At 40.5% G+C, this 23,087-nt stretch overlaps 1 protein-coding gene across 2 annotated transcripts in view; it reads left to right on the top strand.

Moving 5' to 3' along the window:
• Nucleotides 1–1,259: 1,259 nt before the first annotated feature.
• Nucleotides 1,260–23,087, top strand: part of LPAR1 (lysophosphatidic acid receptor 1) — an 82,309-nt gene continuing 60,481 nt past the window's right edge. The window contains exon 1 of one of the 2 annotated variants that reach the window (XM_060237168.1): nucleotides 1,260–1,280. The gene's annotated coding sequence lies outside the window, so the exon portion shown is untranslated. Of the gene's footprint in view, nucleotides 1,281–4,618; nucleotides 4,660–23,087 lie in introns of those variants that run through there. The other variant, XM_060237167.1, reaches the window with a different exon arrangement.

The raw sequence follows: 23,087 nt of genomic DNA, 5'->3' as shown, positions 1-23,087 counted from the left end.
TTTTCCAAGTGGAAGGAACCATACTAGCGTCATTTAGTGAAAGAAAATGGAAGCAAAAATACAAAAAATGTGAAGAATCTAGAACAGCAGTGCATTCTTGTGCTCAGTTTTTCATGTGCTTGTTGACTTGAGGATGCTGAGGTAGCACAACCAGGTATGGGAGGTCAGAAAATAAAAATAAGGGGAAAAAAGAAAAAAGATATGGTAGAACCAGAGTGGACCGGAGGGTACATAATTTTGTATCTCCTCCAAACTGCATCAAATTTGGAATCTAAGTTTAAGCAACATCTCAGGGTGAGGTTGTATTCTCTGATAGTTTTCTGTCTGTAGCATCTTGCTATATTTGTGCACCTGATCACATGTTGATAGGATCTTTTCTCTTTTTCCACAAATCATGGTACCCATGTTTTTAAATGTGACACTCAATAATCATAGGGCCATCCATAATGTCATTTATGATTACCTTGATGGGGGGAACGGATGTGAACTTGTTTTATGTCAACATATGCAAACCTAAAGCATCCACAAAAGCTCACATCCTGAATAAAATTTTGTTGGTTTTAAAGGTGCCATTGGACTCTAACTTTGTTCTTTTGCTTCAGACCAACACAGCTGCTCATCTGGATCTATATGATACCCAGGAATTGATCATACCAGATCTTTTTATAACTTTTGACACCACGCAGGTTGTTTACCTGCTGTTGCTATTTTCTGCAAATCAGCCAATGCTATTCCAGCATTAGTTGCATATGGAATTACAAAAGAGAAGAAGAAGATGATGATATTGGATTTATATCCTGCCCTTCACTCTGAATCTCAGAGCAGTCACAATCTCCTTTACCTTCCCCTCCCTCACAACAAACACCCTGTGAGGTAGGTAAGGCTCAGAGAGCTCTCACAGAAGCTGCCCTTTGAAGGACAACTCCTGTGGACAGTACTTTTTTTGTAGAAAAAGCCCAGAAAGAACTTATTTGCATATTAAGCCACACTCCCTCACACCAAGGCAGCTGGAACTGTGTTCTTGCTCGAAAAAAGCCGTGGCTGCGAGAGCTATGGCTGACCCAAGGCCATTCCAGCAGCTGCAAGTGGAGGAGTGGGGAATCAAATCTGGTTCTCCCAGATAAGAGTTCACACACTAAACCACTACACCAAACTGGCTCACTTCTTGGCACAGAGCACCTCTGTATGTCACTATTTGTGTTGTTGAGGAATTTCCACACTGATTCACATGCCAGTGGATATTGAGCCATGCAAATAATTAACTTCTGTCTGCAAAAGAGGTGTTTCTGTTCTCATCCCCCCCATTGTTCACAAATGTCAGTGGAGACATATTTTTAATTTTTTAGGTGAGCTGGTTTGCACTATTATATATGGAAGCATATCAACACTTCCACCTTCCACACTGCTATTAAGCATCAAATACACTAACTGTGCATCCAGTTCCTACGGAGCAACATATGAATCCACCCAATATATTTATCTAGATACTTATACCCAGAGGGTTTTTTTGTAGAAAAAAACCAGCAGGAACTCATTGTATATTAGGCCACACCCCCTGATGGCAAGCCAGCCAGAACTGCATTCCTGTGCGTTCCTGCTAAAAAAAAAAGTCCTGTTTATAACATATCCACTTCCTGTGGGGACTCAGGGTGGCTTACAATACTATTTTCCCTTCTTCCGCTTTATCTCCACAATAACTTTGTGAGATAGGTTGGGCTGAGAGATAATGACTGACCCAAAGTCACCCTGTGAACTTCATAGCAGAATGAGGATTCAAACCTAGGTCTCCCAGATCCTAGCCTAGCACCTCGGTCACCTCGAGACTGGATTACTGTAATGCCCTCTACATGGGGCTACCTCTGTGCCGAATCCGGAGGCTGCAGCTGGTGCAGAACGCAGCGGCTAGGCTGTTATTGAGGCTCCCCAAATGGGAGCACATACAGCCAGGGCTGCGCGGACTGCACTGGCTGCCAGTTATACACCGGATTCGTTACAAAGTGCTGGTTATTACCTTTAAAGCCCTATATGGCCGAGGACCTGCCTACCTGAGGGACCGTCTTTCCCCATACGAACCCCAGAGAGCACTGAGGTCAGCAGGGAAAGACCTGTTGACTATCCCAGGGCCGAATAGGGTTGCCAAGTCCAATTTAAGAAATATCTGGGGTCTTTGGGGGTGGAGCCAGGAGACTTTGGGGGGTGGAGCCAGGAGACATTAGGGATGGAGCCAAGATCAAGCATAATTGAATTCCAAAGGGAGTTCTGGCCATCACATTTAAAGGGACAGCACACCTTTTCAATTCCTTCCTTCCATAGGAAATAATGAAGGATGGGGCGCCTTCTTTTGGGGCTCATAGAATTGGACCCCCTGGTCCAATCTTTTTGAAACTTGGGAGGTATTTTGGGGAGAGGAACTAGATGCTATACTGAAAATTTGGTGCCTCTACCCCAAAAGACAGCCCCCCCCTCGAGCCCCAGATATCCACAGATCAATTCTCCATGATTTTCTATGGGAATAATAAGAGTTCCCAGCAGACATTTCCCTCCCCTCCCCCCGCTTTCTGACAACCCTGAAGTGGGGGGAGGGTCTCCAGACCGGGGGATCCCCTGCCCCCACCTGGGGATTGGCAACCCTAGGGCCGAAGGATGCAAGACTGCAGAGTACCCGCACTCGGGCCTTCTCTGTTGTGGCCCCACACCTGTGGAACCAGCTCCCAGAGGAAGTACGGGCCCTGCGGGACTTTGACCGTTTCCGCAGGGCCTGCAAGACCTTCCTCTTTAGTGAAGCCTTCACCGACTAAACACTGAGAGACTGCTTAAATGATTTTGTTATCGGTCAGAATAGCACCAAGGTGTTAATTGTATTGTTTTACTACTTTTAGAATTTTAATTAACTTTTATCTACTGTTAAGGTATTGTATCATTTGTTATATTGATTAATGTTGTTAGCTGCCCTGAGCCTGCCTCGGCGGGGAGGGCGGGATATAAATAAAAGGTATTATTATTATTATTAGCACTGCACACACCCACTGAGGCTACATCCCAGTTTAAGCTGGTAAAGATTGTAGGTAGGATGAGAAATACTACTCTTCCTTAATGTTGTTATAATGCCAGTGAATAATTTTTGCAGCTATTGGTGCATTGATCAGAGATAAGTGATAAAAGGGCAATGAACATGAAGGATCAACTGGAATGTGGGAGCATGTATTCATTTAACGTCAAGGTACATCAGAGGAGACATCACTTTAAGTGTGTGGTGAAATAGAAGCACAAAGGCTATCCACACTACAGAAATAGCAGTTCTGTTGAACAGCAGTTGGAAGAAATATTCTGAATTCTGGGGAAATGAAGAGTGTGATAGGGAAAGATTGGGAAAACTTGTAAATTGTTACTGATGATGACTTCTGGAATCAGCTTTATAACTATGACAGTATGGCTGATGGCAGCTGCACAAGACATGACTGGTGTGGAATTACGTACCTCCTATCAAATGCAGCTGTTCTGGTATGGTTCAGGAAGGGACAGAATGCAATGATGGCCAAATCCATACATGCAAACACCTTTCCTGTGTATATTCCTGTAAAGCCAGTGTGGTGTGGTGGTTTGAGCATCAGTCTAGGATCTGGAAGACCTGAATTTGAATCGTTACTCTGCTGTGGATGCTCACTTAGGTCAGTGACTTCCTAACCTACCTCAGTGTTGTTAGGGTAAAACTGAGAAGGGGAGAATGTTGTAAGTCACTCTTGGTCCCCACTGGGGAGAAAATTGCAGCAAATAAATCCAGTTTTGTCCACCCTCTTTTTGATGTGTTCATGAAACCTTACATGGAGGTCTGGAGTCATTTGTATGTTGATGAGACCCACCTCTTGTTCTTTTAAATGTCTGATTATTATGGTTTATATGTAATCTAGCTGAAGTTGAATTTACATAAGACTGAAGTAATTATGGGTGATTACCAGAAGCTCAGGTTATAGTGGAATCCAGATGTACCTTCCACATGCCGGGCAAAATTGATGCAGAGCCATAGTCAGGCCCTTGCCCCAATTCTTCCTAGTTTGAAATAGCAGCAGTTGAAGCTTCTGCTGTATGTGCCACCTTGCGCAGGTTACTCATGTATATTCTGACCTAGAAGTTAATAAAAATCTATTTCTAAACACATTCTAGAATGCTGCAGAACTTTACCTGTTTGGCTAGTATTAAATGGTAGAAGAAGAAGACGACATTGGATTTATATCCCGCCTTCCACTCAAGAGTCTCAGAGTGGCTCACAATCTCCTTTATCTCCCTCCCCCACAACAGACACTCTGTGAGGTGGGTGGGGCTGAGAGGACTCTCACAGCAGCTGCCCATTCAAGGACAACCTCTGCTAGAGCTATGGCTGACCCAAGGCCATGCCAGCAGCTGCAAGTGGAGGAGTGGGGAATCAAACCTGGTTCTCCCAGATAAGAGCCCGCACACTTAACCACTACACCAAACTGGCTCTCAAACTGGTAGCTTGAAACAGGCACAAAATAATTTTTATTTCCTTACAGCATATTTTTAAAACTGGTGTTCTGTTTCTATTTATCTGTCTGGAGCATTTTTATCTCAGTGTTTCTCCAAGGAAACCAGGGTGGTGTGCGAGATTCTTCTTCCACTATTTTATGCTCACAGCCCTGAGGGGTAGGTTGCACTGAGAGGGTGTTCTTGCTGGCCCTGGGCACCCTGTAAGCTTCATGCAGTATATGAATTAGAATTTGCATTTCCTAAGTCCTAGTCCAACTGTCTAACAAACATAATACTCTGGCTTACATATTTGTTTTTAAAAAAATAGAATAGGAGCTATTAGACTTACGTGCATAGTTCTCCAGTCTTACCTGTATTATATTGTGCTTTTAGTGGAATTTATTTATTTATTTATATTTTGACTTATATCCCGCCCTTCCCACCAAAGTGGCTCAGGAATGTTCTCTAAGTTTATTTATAATCACTACAAAATAATTGTTCGTTGTATGGATCATACTGTTAGAATCTCAGTGAAAAGCCATACTATATATGAAGTATATATATATATATATATATATATATATATATATATATATATATATATATATATATATATATATATATATATATATATATATATATATATATATATATAACCCATGATAAGCATTTGTGGAAAGGGCAGAATAGTTAGAAACTGATTAAAATTAATACTTTAACTCTATTCCCTTAGATGTCAGAAATCATCTTGGCAGAGTTAGCTGCTATATAACAAGATGGTCCTTTCTTTAAAATCAAGTTCTAGGAGAAAAGGTAGTTTCACATGGTTTTTAGTATTTCAGATCTTGAGTGCTCCTGAACTGGACTGGTTCCTTAAAAGTTACTGTAAAATGTCAAGAAATCACATCTTTAGAAAGAATCATTAATTGGTGCCAAGATACTTTTGCTGCATTGTGCCTTTTGGTTTGAAATGAATCATTTTTTTTCCAGGTTGGGGACTCTAATTTTAGCTTGGCAGTGAAAATTGTGGGCTCTGTAGTCTGCTGGTATTGTTTTAAGCCCAAATTCTTATATTGCTATCGCAGAGAAATATATACATATAACTGTTTTTAGAATATGATTTTTGGCCCATAGAAACAATGCCATGATTGCTTTTTTTACAACTATCATCTAGGTATCATTTTAGCTGAGCTTCCATTTGTACCTCCATAGGCTTGCCCGTATCTTGATGGTGCCTTAAATTTTGGAAAGAGACAAAACACTCACAGTTCAGGCTTTTGGATGCAGGGTTCATATCAGAAGTATCAAAAGTCAATTGGAATTGTCTTGAAATGAGTGTTTGGATTCTCTGTTAATCAAAATCCAAAAGTCTCCTCATCCTTAGTCATTGTATCTGATAGTAAGAAGACTGTTCCCTGTGCCAATCATTACAACAGCAAAACCTGGCCACCTACATACAAGGAATGGTTCTATAACTACTTCAGGGACTCTTCAGATATGTAGAACAATATAATATAAATTGACAACAGCATCAAAAGTCCCCCCCCCCCCGCCAAGAAAAGAAACCACCCTGATATGAACTGAAATGTTAAGAGCACTGGTGAGTTATTTAAAAGGGGGGAAGGGCTGAAGAAAAATTAGACTGAGAGCTTGAAGAATCATGATAGGAGAAAGTTTGGAATCGTCCCCATGACTTTGTTAAGCTCCAAAACCAGACAGTCCCTTTGAGAAGCCTCTCTAGTAAGCGCAGGAACAGGATAGCAAATCACAAAGCCTCACAGAGAGGGATAGGGTTTCTTCTCCAAAAGGGCTTCAGTGATAGCAGTCTGGGCTTTTTTTGTAGAGAAAGCCCAGCAGGAGCTCATTTGCATATTAGGCCACACCCCTGACACCAAGCCAACCAGAACTGCCTTCCTGCTCAAAAAAAAGCTCTGGGCTTAGTACCAGCCAGAGCTGGAAAAAAATGTTATCCATGCACATGGGCTGATAAAACTGAGGGGAGAGCTATGACTGCCTTTTCCAGGAACAAGCAATGAAAGAGGAGTTCCTTGCAGGATAAAACCATGTCAGGTTGGCAAAATGGCTCAGAATCTGTGAACTGAAAGCCATTAAGCTAGGATACCAGTTTAGTCAGGTTGTATTAGCTTATTGTGTCATTTTCACTCTATTTTGCATTCCCCTGTGTGCCTGAAATTTTCCCTGTTCCCCTTTCCGCATGCAAGTAGGTTTATGCAGCTTACTTCCTTCTGTTTAAAAATAATCTTTAAAAATATATATTATCTTTAAATATATATATTATCTAAGAAAGTCTGTGCTGTCCCCAGTTGGTTTGTCTAAAGGATTGGTTATATAAAGTTTAGTTTTCAAATAAGCCAAGTTCCTCCTGTTTAGTTGGATGAGGAGTCTTTGATTGGCGGGATATGGCAATTTGTGCCTCAGATATTAGACAGGTGGTGGCAGTTATTTGCCCACCTACCCCTCAAATGAAAACCTGGATGTGAGGTTGGTTGAAGCTTTGGAAGTTCTGTTTAATTATCATAGAATCCAGGTGGCCTGGTTGGGGGCCTCTTTGGGGTCAAGGGAGCATATGATCGGCCTTAAGGCTTTGCGGTCATGGGCTGGGGTATGCTCTCTCATCAGCCCTGCAGTGTTAGGTAAGTACTTTAAATATACAAAGTGAAAAGAATTACGGGAAGAGAGAGCAATTCAGGCAGGCTTTCTCCAACTGCATAGTCATCTTATTTCCTCTAGAAAGTACAGGAGGGAAACAAAGTTGGAGGGTCCTATTTCTTTAGCCTCCTGGAGCTATTGTTTGCCCCTGAAACAACAGCCCGCACATTCCCACAAAACCGGTGGAAGCTATTGCACAGCTGCCGGCAATTGCCCGCCTCCCATTCCCTCGGATGAAATCACAAGGGTGGGGGAGAGCCTATTCGGGCTCAGCGCAGGAGAGCTGACCAATCGGGTAGGGGTTGGCCAGCTGGGTCTGGCTGCCACTGCCATCCCTGATCATTCTGGTCCCGAGATATCAGCGATGGGGGGGGGGGTGGTCCTCAGTTGGGCTACCTAAAGGTGTGCAGTGACGGGTAGGGTCCGGAAGCTTCCAGACCCTGCCCTGAGCCGGGGTGGGTTTGCCCTGTTAGGAAGCTTGCTTTGCAAGCTCAATGCAACCTGCGCTTTAAGATGTATATAATGGTGCAGATCAGCTTATGTGTAAATAAAATTCCCAATTTAACCCATAACTTGTGTAGAGTGTTACCTGATGTCACATCCAGTTTTTGTCCTGTGACATCATCACATAAACCTGTCATCATTTCTGCCCCCATTGATTTTCTTGCTGGCCTCAGAGGTGGGGGGGGGGGGGTCAGAGGGAGAAAGCCTGCCTGAAGTGGCACTCGGCATTCCTACACTGTAGTATTTGTCTACATAACTTCCCCCACTGTAACTGGAAACAAGTTGAAAAATACAGTGGGAGTTTGTATTGAGTGTTAACATTGGTTAAAGGCTTTAGTAGGCTTGATATTATTCCACCTACAGAATTTGTGCTGCCTTTTGCTGCTCCCTCATTTTTAACAGAGCTTCTTAATAGTATTGTTATAAGTTTTTTGCATTTTCAAGACAACAAACAGATAATCCATTTTCTGGCATTCTGTTGTAGTTTAAATTAATACAGTTTTGCCATATGGTTAATTGATTTTCACATCTTATGTTAAAAAACAAGATTTTCCCCCATTCAGTTCAGCCATCCAAAATGTGTGATCCAGTTTCAATCAATGTTGTATGTAGGCTAGCATAACTTTTTTGATACATCATATGCTTCCGCTAGCCATATATTAATACAACTACAGCAAAAGCTTTGTCACTAGACTGTTGATATCTAAAATGCTGTCGACTGGCACCACCTGGAAGGCAAGTTCTTCCCCTTCAGCCACCATATCTCTGTGTCTTCAGGCTTGTGTGGACCTCACTTCCATCTCTCCAGGCGGCCAGCTTGATGCCTCCAACCTTTGTTGGCCTTCTGGCAGTTGACACTGCAAGTGGATGTCACCCCAGGATGCTTCCAGCCCCCTCAAGCTCACTGGAGCCAGCTGGCCTGCTTTTCTCTCTGCTGAGTAGGGCGGAAAAGAAAATGTTCTGCCAGGTGTCAAGGTTTTTGCCATTTATTTATATACCGTAAGTGATTACAAAATTTATACCTTTTTGCCCTCATCAGGGTTGCCAAGGTGGCAGACATTAAAAATATACATAATAAAAATATGTCTTAAAACAAATAAACAAAAACATTATTAAAACCAAGCTAAAATGCACCTACAAGAGCATAAAAACAACTGAAATAGGCCAGGAAGGTAGGATTTCCCAAGGGAAAGCTAGATGAAATGATTTGGATGAAGGAAGAGAGGGTATGCTTATTCAATTTGCAGATGATATTATATTGGGAGGGGTTGCAAATACAGTAGAAGACAGAGACAGGATACAGGATGATCTTGACAGGATGGAAAACTAGAATGAATTTTAACAGGGATAAATGCAGGACTCATTTTGGGCAGGAGCTCAAAGGAGCAGAGCTCTGGAACATCTAAATTTTGTGCTCTTTCTTTCTTACCCCCCCCCCCCCCGCCTTAAAAATATTTGCTTCTGGGCTCCATTGTTTAAAAACCCCTGTGAGAATTTTGCTGAGCTCTAAGATTTGATGAAATTTCTAATATTTTTCCCCACAAAAAAGTGGGGGGGGGGAGCAGACAGATGGAAATCTTCATCCATGGCACTGAATTTCCAGAAAATATTAGGAAGAACTTCCTGATAGAGCAGTTCCTCAGTGGAACAGGCTTCCTTGGAAGGTGGTGGGCACTCCTTCCTTGGAGGTTTTTAAGCAGAGGCTAGATAGCCATCTGATAGCAATGATGCTGCTGTGAATTAGGCCGATCATGAGAAGGAGGGCAGGAAGGGTTTGCATCAGTGCATAGTTCTGGTGGCCCTTTCTTGCAAGCCCAGGGAAATGCTGATTGACACTTTGGGGTCGTTTAAATTCTTTTTTTTGCAGACCAGATTGGCAAGGGATCCTGGAGGTTTTAGCCATCTTCTGGGTGTGGAGCAGGGGCCACTGGGGATGTATGTATTTGTAAAGTTCCTGCATTGTGTAGGAGGTTGACAAGATGACCCTGGATGTCCCTTCCAACTCTATGATTCTATGAAAAAAGAGTCTTCACCTACTGATTGAAGACTGGAACAAAAGGAAATAGGTGAGTTTAGGAAGGGATGTTGTGGTGGCTGTGCAAACGTAATATATGGGTTTGTACTGTATTGCCATAGTACAAGCATGAGATTGCCACATTTTACTGTTGTGGATTTTTCCCCATGTAATACAACAGCTTCTTTTCCTGCATATATTTACTGCATTAGAATTACGGTTGCCAACAGGCCTAGGGGGATACGTTATGTGTGAAAATGAGTAGTTCAAGCTTTTTATGACATAGAGGTAAATGACATTATCTGGTAAATAACATCCTATCTAACCATTAAGGAGACAAGGCATTTTTCTCCAGGATTGTTGGCAAACCTACCTGGGAGTCAATAGCTAATTTTACCTGAAGACTACTTTGATAATGGGGTGGAAGGAACCCAATTCCACCTCCTCAAATGTTTTATTTTTGCACTCACTTTATTTGGGAGGTTGGCAATTTGGGAGGGTTCTGCTCCTAACAGATGATCTAACAGTAACTTTGACATAAAATATTACCTAAGAACTGATTATTAGGTATGCTCAGCTACTGTTAGTATGATTTGAAAGTAGAAGGCGCTCAGACTGGAATTCTGTATGGTTAGAAAGCTTATGTCGCTCTGAAATAAATAAGTCCAAGTAAATTCTGGAGAGAAAATATGCTTAGAATCAGTGAGTATGTTCAGAATTCTGAATCTAACTACACTATGTCACTTTCCACAAACATTTTCTAAATAGGATCATATTTAATATTTTTAAATGTCCAATTAAACTTTGAGACATAAACTCTGTACAGGTATCAAAATCTCTTGAGTGCTTTGAGTGGGGATCAGTATTGTGGCAGCAGACCAGTGTGCAGCTTGGAGCTCCTGCTTTTGCATTGCATTATGCTGCAAGCAAGAAGATATGGAACTGTGGTCCACAGAGTCCCATCTTAGGGTAGGACTATGGTTGCTTCAAGTACTGTGACTCAACAAACCATCTGTGTCTCAAGGAGGTTTCAGTATTATCTGTAATTGTGAACACGGAGTACTTCTTGAGAAATAACTGCTGCTCCTGTTTACATTTCTAAGGATTTGGGGTTTTATTTTTCTTGATTTATCTTTTATGGTATAGCTGGGTTAAAAAGAAGAGAAGGGATTGCCAGCTTGTTTGCACTGTTTTAGTGCTATGTCAAAACAAAAAAAAGGGAGCCTTGGAAATAGGTCATAGTATCTTGGTGGGGTTTTTTTTACATGAAGCTATGTGAAGTATCGAAAACATCTGCCCTGATATTTTGCATTTCTCCTTCCTTATCCCCACATTAAAAAGGATAAGCTGCTTAAATAATGATAGTTTTGGAGCAAAAATTATTGACTTGTTTCACTGAAGAATTGTGTTAAATTACTATAGACTTTACGCAGTGTGTTTAATCCTATAATTACTCTATCTTTGAACCAGCATGAAAATGAAACCAGAACTCATGTAGTGTAGTGATTAAGATGATGAGTCAGGAAACCCCCAGTTCAAATTTCACCTCAGCCACAAATGTATTAGGTGGCCTTAGGCAACCCCTTAGTCTTCTGTGCTCAGTCTCTCTTCTGCAGTGTGGGGGCAATAATACTAAACTCCTTGACAGAGCAGTTGTATGGATTACTAGTAATATGTGAAGTACTTTGAACTTTTAAGAAAAGGGTTTTCAATATATATAGTTCTAAATCTGTCTTCTGAATATGGGTGCAACATTTTCCCCAAAAAATATTTAATAGTGGGTCATTACAAACATTTACGCTCTTGGGATTTTGCTTTCCTGTATACTAGAACAGACCCCTTATGCTGTCCAGTCACCTAACCATGGGCAGGAGATTGGCGGTGACCTGCTTTGTGCTTGAGTACTGCTCCAATTCCCTTCCTGTGCCCAATTCTACTTGATTTGCCAGCCTGCATGGAGGTAGGGCATGGAGTTCTCCAAGAGTTACACAGTTCTCCAAACTACAGAGATCAGCTCCCCTGGAGAAAATGGAATTTAGAGGATGGGCTGACTTAAAATCATGGTCTGAAATATTTCTCTTCCTGCCCTTTTAATTCATCTTGATAAAGAGTTCTGGAAAATCAAAAGCTTGCCCAATGTTGTTGTTTCAATTTGTCTCAATTAGCGGATGTCAGGCTCTTTAAGCCATAAAAAGAAGAAAAAGTGAAGGTGTAAATGAAAAGATAACTTGTTAGCATGGCAGACAAAAGCCTTTGCACTGTTGCTTTGTTTTTGAAATTATATAGGTGGTGTGGTTGCTTTACAGATATGTTTGTAACTGAAGGAAGCTGTGTTGAATGTAAAGATAATTGCTTTGATGTGGTAATAAAAACACTAATGCAGGATGTAGATTCCAATTTGGCTCCTTTGCCTGAGGCAATGTTTTACTGATTTAACCTTTGTACCTAGATTATTGCCTAGTTTATTTGGTGGTATTTCACATAATTACTAGATTATAGAGGATTTTGGATGACAGGTTGAAAATAATTTACAGTGCCTATAGAATGAGGCTCAATAATAAAACATTAAGTCTTAATTCCATTGAGAGCTGGCAGGTAGGGTTCCTAATGATTTAACAAGTTAAGGCGCTTCAGTTGAATGCTACCAAAATGCTACTAGCAAAGATACTGTAATGCAGTATATTTTGCATCCCTTACCTGACTCTCAAAATGGGTACAAACTAGAATTTGAACTTCAAACTGAGAATTCTGCTACAAATATGGATAAAAGTTTCACAGTGATATCTCAAAGGGCATATTGTTTAGTGGGGTTATTATACCTCTAAGGTTGCCAGCCTCTAGGTGGAGCACAGAGATCTCCCACAATTACAGCTGATCTTCAGATGATGGAGATCAGTTCCCCTGGAAAACATAGCTGCTCTGGAAGAGGGCCTCTAGGATGTTATACCCCACTGAAGTCCCTCCCCTTCCCAAATCCCAATGCTCCATTCCCAGATCTCCAGGAATTCCCAACCCGGAGCTGAGAACACTATTCCCTGAGAACTGTGTGTCTTGAAGTTAGGGTTGCCAGGTCTGACTCAGGAAATATCTGGGAACTTTGGGGGTGGAGCCAGGAGCATGGTTGTGACGAGCATGATTGAACTAACTCCAAAGAGAGTTCTGGCCATCATATTTAAAGAAACCGTGTTTCTTTTAAATGCCTTTCCTCAATTGGAAATACTGGTGGATGGAACTCATAGAATTGGACCCCCCTGGTCCATTCTTTTTGAAACTTTGGGGGGGAGGGTTAGAAGAGGCACTAGATGCTATGGTGAAAGTATGGTGTTTCTACCTCAAAAAAGAGCCCTCCCCAGATACCCTGAGATCAGTTCTCCATTATACCCTATGGGGACTAGTCTCCATAGGGAATAATGGAGTGCTCTGTGGACATCCCCCCCTCTGCTTTCTGATAACCCTAAAGCAGGGGGAGGGTCTCCAAACCAGGGGATCCCCTGCTCCCACAGAGGGATTTTCAGCCTTACTTGAACTTTTAATGCTGGATTGTATTCTCAATGAACACACCAGTTTTCATTCAGATACCAAAACACTCAACATATTAGAAATGTATTTATAAACAGAATGCCAGCTGGAGACTTAAGTGCCTACTTTGCTGATCCAATTAATTGTTAAACACGCGGCAAAAAGAAACCAGTTTTTAGAGGATCTTGCTTGCCGTGCGAAAGAGGCAGAGCAAGTTGCAGCCCCGGGGCAGCTTGTGCGAAATCAGAAGGAAGCCCCGCAGAGAAGAGGAGCGTGAAACCAGGACAAGGCTAGTGGGCAATCGGTCACAGTGTTTAAAAGATCTCATGGCAGATAGCCCATTAGTCTTTCTTGTATCCCTTACTTTCATGCAGGTGTGGGAATTAAGTTGGGATTTGAACTTGATACTGGAGATTCCAGTAACCTGCAACCCACACATGACAATAGCCTAGCTGATGCATTTTGAATGAACTGAAATATCTGACCATTTGCAAAGGAAACCCCACATAAACTGCATTACAGTAATCAGAGTAGGGCTTTTTTTGAGCAGGAACACAGTTCCAGCTGGCTTGACATCAGAGGGTGTGGCCTAATATGCAAGTAAGTTCCTGCTGGGCTTTTTCTCCAAAAAAAAGCTCTAAATCAGAGCATGAATCACTGTGGCTAGATCATGCTTTTCAAGAAACAGACACAGCTGATGTAGCAGCTGAAGGTAATGTACCACAGAGGAGATCTGAGCCTCCAACAGTAGGTTAGGATCCAGCAATACTCCCAAGCTATGAAGCTGTTTTTTCAAAGGGAGTACAGTTCTACACACATAATTTGAAACTAGAAGTATTTCATCTGGTTGAAGCGGGTTCTTCTTGAGGGTTAAACTCACAGAATTCAGTTTCCTAGAAAAAAATGTGTGTGGGGGTGGAGGAAGGAGAATAGCCCTGCTGCAAAAGGAGAAGCTAGACTTTTGTGGATTTTCTTGGATAGAATTGGCAAGGGGAGCTGGAGACGGAGTTTAAAAGGTGCAAACATTGAGCAGCGTGGGAGCAAGTATATGGGGAGGGATGGGTCAGCTGAGTTCTGATGCATGAGAATTTAGCTATGGAGTGCCAGAGAACATAGAAGCAGACACCATGGTGCCTTATGGATCACTATATTGAAGTTCACTGTATTAAGTGCTTTTTGCTGGAGTACTTCTGTACTCCAGATTCTCCTGTCTTTGAAGCAAGATTTCTTGGATGGAAACAGTCCCCCAGAATCCTGTTAAATGTGTTTGCATATAATATTTAGTTAGATCCTTATAAAAGATTGTAAGCAGAAAAGAAATATGGCAATTATTTGTAGTGCTCCATAAACTTTCATTTTGACTTCTTCCTGTATTTTGCAAAGTCTGAACTCGTAAACGGACATGAGTAGTTGAAACAGCACTGCTGAGTTGAATTGAAATTTATAGATATTACTTTACTATACAGCATGAAAATGCTAGAAACTGTTTCATATTGTAGGCACAAAGGGTCATGGATTTCCATTGGTTTGTAAATGGAAACTCTGTGCACACACAGGCATAGTGTGGATTGCGCTGCATGAGGAGGGGAGAGAGGATTTACTTTTTCAGTGCTTGCTCAATTCCAGTAATAGCAATTAGACTCCCAATGCTGTTATTAGCATTGAAAGGGGGGGGGGGAGAATCCTTTAAAAACCCAACATTCCCCTCTCTCTTTTAAATGCTAATATAGGGATTTTGATTTTGAGTAGTGAAACTTGAGCAGAGGTTGAAGGGTTAAATCCTCTTTTTCATTGCTGCTTGTCCCTGATCTAAATCGCAGATGAGCACCTGGAATTTACGGTACCTTTTAAAGACTGACAGAGATCCATGGTCTGCATCACATATAATTTCTTTCACAGTTTCAGTGGGCTCCTAAGATCATCACTGATGTTTTGTTAGCAGACATAAAATGAATGTTGGTTTTCTAACTGGCAAATTAAACGATGCAAATTGACATTCAAATATTTTTTCTTAATAGTTATATATTCAGCATTCACAAGTGGATTTCATATTTAAGTTCATCTGTTTCCACTCTCTAGTAACTCAAACCTGCAATCCTAACCAAATCTATTAAAAAAGGGAGCTCTGTTGAAATCAGTGCGTTTTGTACAAATGTGTTTAGGATCTGATTATCTTTGTTGTCAATTGAATTGGAGAGGACTAGGAATAGATTATGAAATGAAACTGTTCTCTCAATTCTTATGTCCCCAGTGCAATCACTATGGTATTTTTGAAGTTTATTCTGAAGCCAGAATATTTAGTTTCACTTCAGTTATCTTCTTGGTCATGTAACCTAATTGAGGAAAACACCTTTAAATAACAGCTGTCCATGTGGCAGTAAAAAACACCAACTTAATCTTTGTTTATTTTGACTGTGTACATCATATTTCAGGAAATGCAATGTCTAGATTTAAATTTTGCTATTGAGGATATGGGCTTCTTAGAGATAGAAATCTCTTTTAGTAAAAAAGAAAGTATTCTCTTTTTGCAGTCATCACTTTAATAATAATGAAAAGAAAGTCTATTGTAGTATCTGACCATTTATCTTGCTGAAATCATAGTACGATGTTCTGTGGAGACATTCACTGCGCACTTTTATATCTTCCAACCCATGCCCAACCAGTAGCCAGGGGGGACTTGGCATCCCTGCTTCTAAGGAGTCTGGAGTAGTAGAAGGATTTTTTTCCCTCTCAACTACTCTATGAAATAAATTGCTCTAAGGTAATCCAATGAAGCTAATGGTCTGAACAGACACATTTCTTTACCTGGTACAAGTCCAAGACTTTAGTCCCTTGGTGCCTGATTATTGTCCCATTTGTAATCCAATTCCACTCTCCTTCCATATTCTTTTACAAGTTCACTTCTTCTTTTGGTTCTCTGTCTCTCCATTTACGCTCTCCTACTTTTTCCTTTTCACATTTCACATCCTTTCTCTTCTCTATCCGTTCTCTCTTGAGTCACTCTTTCCTTAGGCCATGCTGCACACTGCTTCTCTAGCCAGCTTCTAGAGGCAAAGTGGGAGGATGGAGAGGTTATGGTGGTCTTGATGGAATTTGGAGGGGGGGCAATGGGACAGGGAGAGTAAAGCTCTAGCTGCTTCCTGAAAAATCTGGGCAGTAGTCACAGGTAATGGGCACATAAGCTTGCTGCTTATGTCAGATTGTCTTTATTAGAGGTGTATATTTTCTTGAAACTGTTTCCCCAAAAGAACAGCAGGAATGTAAGAAGACAGGAACCCTTAATCCAAGAACTGAAAGACCATTGAAGAGCTACAATACTGCAGCCATTTCCACTACTATAAGCATTTTGAATATATTCTGTGTGAATAAGATCATTTTAAAATGGTGTTAAGACTACAAGGCTACATCATTTGATAAATTTTTAAAAAATAAATTTTGGGAGGTGGGTGCAAACTGGAGCTTTTAATGCAGAGATGGAATTTGTACTTTTATAAATTTTCAAGTATGTTCCACATTATTGTCTATATGTTCTTTATGGTAATCCAGTGATGAAACACTTTGTAATTTTTATATCTGAAACAGTAAACTTGTTTCCTATGTCCTGTTTTGTGTTTCTTCTTCTCTATGATATTTCCCATTTAGACTGCTCCTTAAATATATTTTAGACAGCAGAGGAGGTTTGAAGCATTTTGGTAGTACTTGGTGTTATTGACTTGGACCATAACAATGGCCTTTCCTGACCTGTCAACAAAGCAGCTATTCAAGGTTTGACTGAGGTCATATATAGAGCACAAGTGGCTTAGTGAAAACAAATGAGAGTCATGTTATTAAAAAACAAATCATGGAGCAACATTTGAGGGGTACCTTGGGCTGCAGCAGGAAGGGGAGGCGAAGAAGTCACACTCTGTTGACGTAAATTCATCGACCCACTGAAATGCTATGTTGGATCCAAGCCATGTCTCCACTGGTGAGAGGCACCCTTCTCCTCTAGTTTGTTTCCTTCCTGGCAGAGTAGAGAATGTTTTTTGTGTAATCTTGCTGGTCAGAGCCTCCCAAGGATAGGACTTTCTCTTTTTCCATTTCTGTCTTTACTTTCTACTGTTGATTCCTCTTCAACTTCTCTCTTTCCTTCTCTCCCTTTTTTTTCTCTTGCCCTGAGTAAAAATACTGTTATGGAGATAATGATGAAGTGGTGATCCAAACACAAGGTCTCAGGAGAGCCCTTCAGCATAGAAAGAGTTATTATGTGGTTACTATGGCCACAGCAGACAGGAAGCCTCTTAAATTGCTCAGCAAGCAAGACTCATCCAAGTGTTGAACAAGAACCATAAGCTGAATCACCTTTCCCTCCAACTCAGAGATCAAGGATCAGCCTCAGATTGAGCCCAGGGAGGCCCACATCCTGCTCTTTACTATCTCCAGTTATGAGTTCAGTATTTTCATTCCTTACCTGAAATTAGATGGAAAACTGAGACAGAGCTGAATCTCATCAGTATATTGATAGCACTGTACTCCAGGTCTCCATATGGCTTCTCCCAGTGGCTTCATGTGGATATAACACAATATGGGAACCCTATGACACCTGTAAACTGGTGGCTCTCATAGATCACCTTCTGAGACTTGGTCTCCTAAATCATAAAAAGGTAAAGGTAGTCCCCTGTGCAAGCACCGAGTCATTACTGACCCATGGGGTGATGCTTGGCAGACATTTTCTTGGCAGACTTTTTAAGGGGATGTTTTGCCATTGCCTTCCTCAGTTATCTACACTTTACCCCCTAAATCATAGCAAAACATTATTTCTCAATGACAGAAGTATATCATGACTCATTTTGCTGAAAGAAGTTTAGAGGCCCCGGAGAACCAGCAGGGGTGAATTTCCCTCATCAGCTGGCCAGCCTAAGTAAAGCAATTGATGTGGTCTCTGTTCCATACCCAGTCCCCAAATCAGACTGATAGAAATACAGATAACCCATACCATCTAGAAACACTTGCAGGTAAGATGCAACCCCTCTTTTTAGCTCCTTAAGTCAAATGAGAGATTTGCCATCATTATGGCTGGCCATTGTAACTGGCTGGCTACATCCATAGAGGTCCACAAGTCTAAATTAAACCAAATAATAATTAATTACAACAAAATTATTTTAAATTTTCTGTCTCCCTACATTTCTGTATCCCTATATCACCTTTTTTCCTGTTCTGTACAGGACACAAATTGATGACATGATCACCTACATGCATAGTCCTGATATTATTTGAGATCATCCTATGTTAGGGCTTTCTCAAGACTCCTGGAAGCACAAGAGCTACATTCTTCTTCCTGAAGTGCTGCACATATCCTACAATGGTTACTGTATAATGAAAAAAATAATTATGTGGCTTGCTGTGGCATTGGCTTAGGAAGTAGGACTTTTACAATCCAATCCTAAACAGAGTTATACTCTTTGACTTCTGTGGTCTTTGAAGGTGAGGCACTGTTTAGGATAGCACTGTTAGAATTGAAGGAAGGAAGAAGGTAGGGAGATGCTTGAAGAAGTGATTGTCAAAAGGCACTTTCAGTAGTCACTCAAGTAAGAAGTATCATTTGTTTCACTGCTTATCAGAAGATCAGTGTAGATGCTGTTCAGTTAACAAAGGGTTCTTAGTTTATTACTTATTTATTTCCCACACTATTTATTCATTTCTCCATAGTCTTTTTTTTCTACTTCTGAGGGTTGGTATAATTTTTTTTTTTTGTAGCTAGCTAGCCAGCCCATTCTCCCACTCATTTCCCAGCATATGAGACTTTAACTAAAGAAAAGTTATATATATATATATATATATATATATATATATATATATATATATATATATATATATATATGATACAAAAGGGAAACAACACAAGCGTTTTAGGAAAAAATTGTTTTAAAGTATTATTTATGGTATTTTGCTAAGAGTTTTATGAACCAAACTCTTTTGCAAAGTTCAGAATTCTAATATTTTAAGTTATAATATTGCTCTTCACAATGACAACAATCATAGGCATAATTTTCATCTTGGGTTCTGGGATTCTTAGGTAAGACATTCAGTTCCAAATCTAAATCAAGAGTAATAATATATGGTTTTACATTTAAGCAATGTTTATTACAAATTGAGCAACACCTTACAGACTAGATTACTATTTCATGTGGCAATGTAGTCCTTCCTCTTTCTCTGATCATAGATACACTGAAATAATTGTGAGATATGCTAATATGTCTGGAGGTAAACCAGTTCTAAGCTGTGCAAGCACCATGTATGTGTGACTTCAATGTTGGCATAGAATTGAGTGGCATGTATGTGTAACTTCAATAGTGGCATCGAATTGGGTGGCATGGGCTTAGTCAATATCTGAGACTCTCTGGTACTAGTCATGCTCCCTGATTCTGGTCACAGACATTTAAAGTATAATTTATGCTTTTTATTAATCTACATGCCAGTCCCATAGTTTGGAAGAAAAACATAAATTAATTTAAATGCCCAATTAATTTAAATCCTGAATCTTCATATTAAAGGGTTCACTTTTCATTCTGCAGAGCATAGCAGACCATAAGTAATCTACATTTTTATTTTACTCTCCTTGAAACTTGTCAATTCTTGATTCCCCATCTTTTCATGTAGGGAGCTGAATATATTGTTTATCAGTGGCAGATGGCGTTGAAACTCCAGGAGAGATTATTTACAATTGTAGGAGATGAAATTTGCTTGGAGGAAAATACCTGGGCAAAATGAAATGAATACAGATGAATTCCAGAACAGGAGCAATGTCTCTCTGTGATGGCATGAAGATAAAAGAGGTTATGGAACAGACAAGACTTTATTGTTTTGCACTTTTGTAGACCACAGACTACTTTGGGCCATATGCGGCTGCTATTGGTAGCTGGCCAAATGTTTGACAGCATCCCTATTTTTGCAGGTCAGGCAGGTTGCAAAAACACTTTTATTAAGTTCCTGTTAAGCTGCCAGAATAGCTTGTGGACTGTTTGGGGGTTTGGTGTATCACAAGTTGTGCAGAGTTTTGTAAGCCAAATTGCCCTCAAAAGAGGTTGGGGAATTAATAGGTGAACAACTATGGCTCAAAGGGATCTAGAATCTATGTATACAGGATTCTGCTTCCAGAAATTCTTACTAAATCGACCAAGGACACTAATTAAGTAAAATAATTTACAGAAAATTATAGAACACACATACAAGGTAATGGATACATGCAACACACATACAGACTTTATAAAAATAGAGAGACATATACAGAGATAACACAAGGATGGACAAACAGGGTGATAATTACCAATCGTAGTCTTCGAGGAAGGCTCCAGTGGTGACGAATGAGGGAGATGGGGGAAGGGACTCTCAACTGATCAGGTATCAAGGGCGTATCTAAACAGTAGGACTGGGGTACTGTCAGATGTGCACGTGCAGAATGTTCGGTCAGAGGTTATAAAGCCACCTTGAACCCTAAGAGGGTAGGAAGTTCAGGGGTGGATGACAAGTGGTCAGATGGTACATGATGCTGACCCACATGGTACATTACCTCAGAAAAGGGGAGGCTCCAAAGTGACCATAGGTGTGGTGGGCAGTGGCCAGTCTATTTTGGGTACTTGATTGGATGCCCACATCAAGCCAATGAGCAGACCTGGGTCTGGTTACCTGATTGGGTTTCCAGGTAACAATGGGGGAGGCTCCAATGTGACAGTTGAGGGGATTAAAACAAGCTATAAAAATTTATCTATAAGTGACAATAGTGAGCCAATTGATACCTAAGGTGACATAGTTATGGCCTTGAGTGAAGCTGTTCTTCTTCTTTACTTCTCTGCTGGCACCATCCTTTGTCTTGGGTTCCGTTGGACAAAAGCTTAGGTAGTCTGGCAGGATCCTCACCTAAGATAAGCTTGATTGCCTTATGCAGAAGTTGAAGCAGCTGTTGGATACATGAGTCTCTTGCTTTGCTGTAATGGAGTCAGGAAAACAAGATGGATTCTGGTGGTGTTAGCCTTTGGTTCATGGAAACAGGCTGGAAACTGTTTGCCTGTACAGTTCATGGCGGTGTGGCTTCTTCCACTGCAATGGCCAAGATTGTGCACGCAAGGAGCGGCTGGAAGCTCGTCTGTAGTTCTGGTTAACAACCATCCAGAGATGTAGAATGCTGCTGCAAAGCTGAGGCTTATAGTATCCACATAAGCCTTAGAAACCATGGGCAATGTCCACTTCTTAGAGCAGATGTGTGCAAGTGAAAACTCCAGGCACCCTGGCAACCATACTTGTGATAACAATGTCCATATGTATGAAAAGTAGGGGAGGGGGCTTTTTCTTACAGTTAAACGGTTTCAATAAATTTGTGAAGTGGACAGAGGATGTGCTACAGATAGATAAATGGATAGACGGATATTGATGAGCTGGTTTTGAAATGCATTATGGGAACAAACAGAGTGAATGGCTGTTCACTGAGGGTGGTGGGAGTGGTCATTCAGTTTTGATAAATAAGGGGGAGGGAGCAATGTGGGGGAGAGTAAAATGTGAAATAACTAAGAAAAATACAAACTGGGTTTAGGAATGGAAGCACCTTCAAAGTATGTCCTTTTGGTACTTTTTTGCCTCCCCTTGAAAATTGGAGAAGTAGGTAGAATCTTTAGCTGTCCTAATTGGGAAAGAACTCACACTAACTTTAATGTCTGGGAAATAATAATATGGAAATACACAAATAAAAGTATAATGGGAAGTATTTTGGACACTGAAGCAAACTTTTTGTAATGACTCTATTTTAGAATAGGAGTAATAGTTTCTATCTTGGCATGCAAATTTGAGTTTGCTTTTAAGAATAGCATTACTTACTCAAAAGGGCTGCTTTCACTTGATATGATGAGTAATGCCAGTTGTAGAAAAGAAATACTGAAGGGCTAGTTTTGACATTCTGGATTATCAGCAATGCCATGAAAAATTCTAGTTATTTATTTAATGGACTCATGTCTATATTTGTTCAGTAAGGGTTGTTCTCAGCATTTTTATTTCCGGGAAGAAGCATGCTAGGGTAAGGAGCCAATATTGCCTGAGCATTTGATAACTGAGCGGTAGGAACTGAATCTTGACACCTGATATAATTTGCATAAGTATACACTTCTCATTTTCTAGATGCAACACAACTCATATGTTTGTTCAAGAACATTTTTTGTTTTAAAACTGAGTTTAAGTTATTGAAAAACTTGTGGGATGCGTCACCGTCCACTGTTACAGGTGCTGTTGCTATTACATAATCAAAGTAGGTTCCAGGTTCTGGGGGCATTCCATTCTGTGCTGTTGTGGGATAAAATTCCATGTGTTGGTACCTGTGAACATTTTGTAGTTTACAAATGAATCTCTTTACAGTCTCCTAAAATGCTATTGTAGCTAGAGCTAAAGTCTTAATTTGTTTCATTTTATTGCTTTATTGCCATTCATTTGGTGAACTCTGTAACACAAAGATAATCTCAACTGAAAAAAAAGTACAAACTGTTCTAAAACGCAGTACTTGGTGAATGTAAAGCTGCTATATAATATCAAATGGTTTAGGAAATACAGATACAGTTTTCACAGCATGGAACAGCTTGGCAGATCTGAATAGGCTGCTACAGATATGATAAAAGGAGGTTGGCACTTTGTAATACAGAGCTTTAATATTTTGCTTGAATGAAACACAGAAAATGGTAATATGTTGCTTGGTGAAATTAAAGTTGGTTTTGAAACTACTATTATTTTATGCCAATTTTTCCTATTTTGGTGTTGAAAAAAATGTACCCAAGCTTCTTTATCGATACTGATGAGTTAAGTAATGGGCTCAGTCCAGTGATACGTCAGGGAAAGATGTGGACAGTGGACAGTGACGTATCTTCTCTGCTTTCCCTCCTCT

Source organism: Heteronotia binoei, chromosome 4, assembly GCF_032191835.1.
Source record: "Heteronotia binoei isolate CCM8104 ecotype False Entrance Well chromosome 4, APGP_CSIRO_Hbin_v1, whole genome shotgun sequence".
NCBI lineage: Eukaryota > Metazoa > Chordata > Lepidosauria > Squamata > Gekkonidae > Heteronotia > Heteronotia binoei.
Note: the sequence above shows the minus strand (reverse complement) of the source record. Positions and strands in the feature narration are given on the sequence as shown.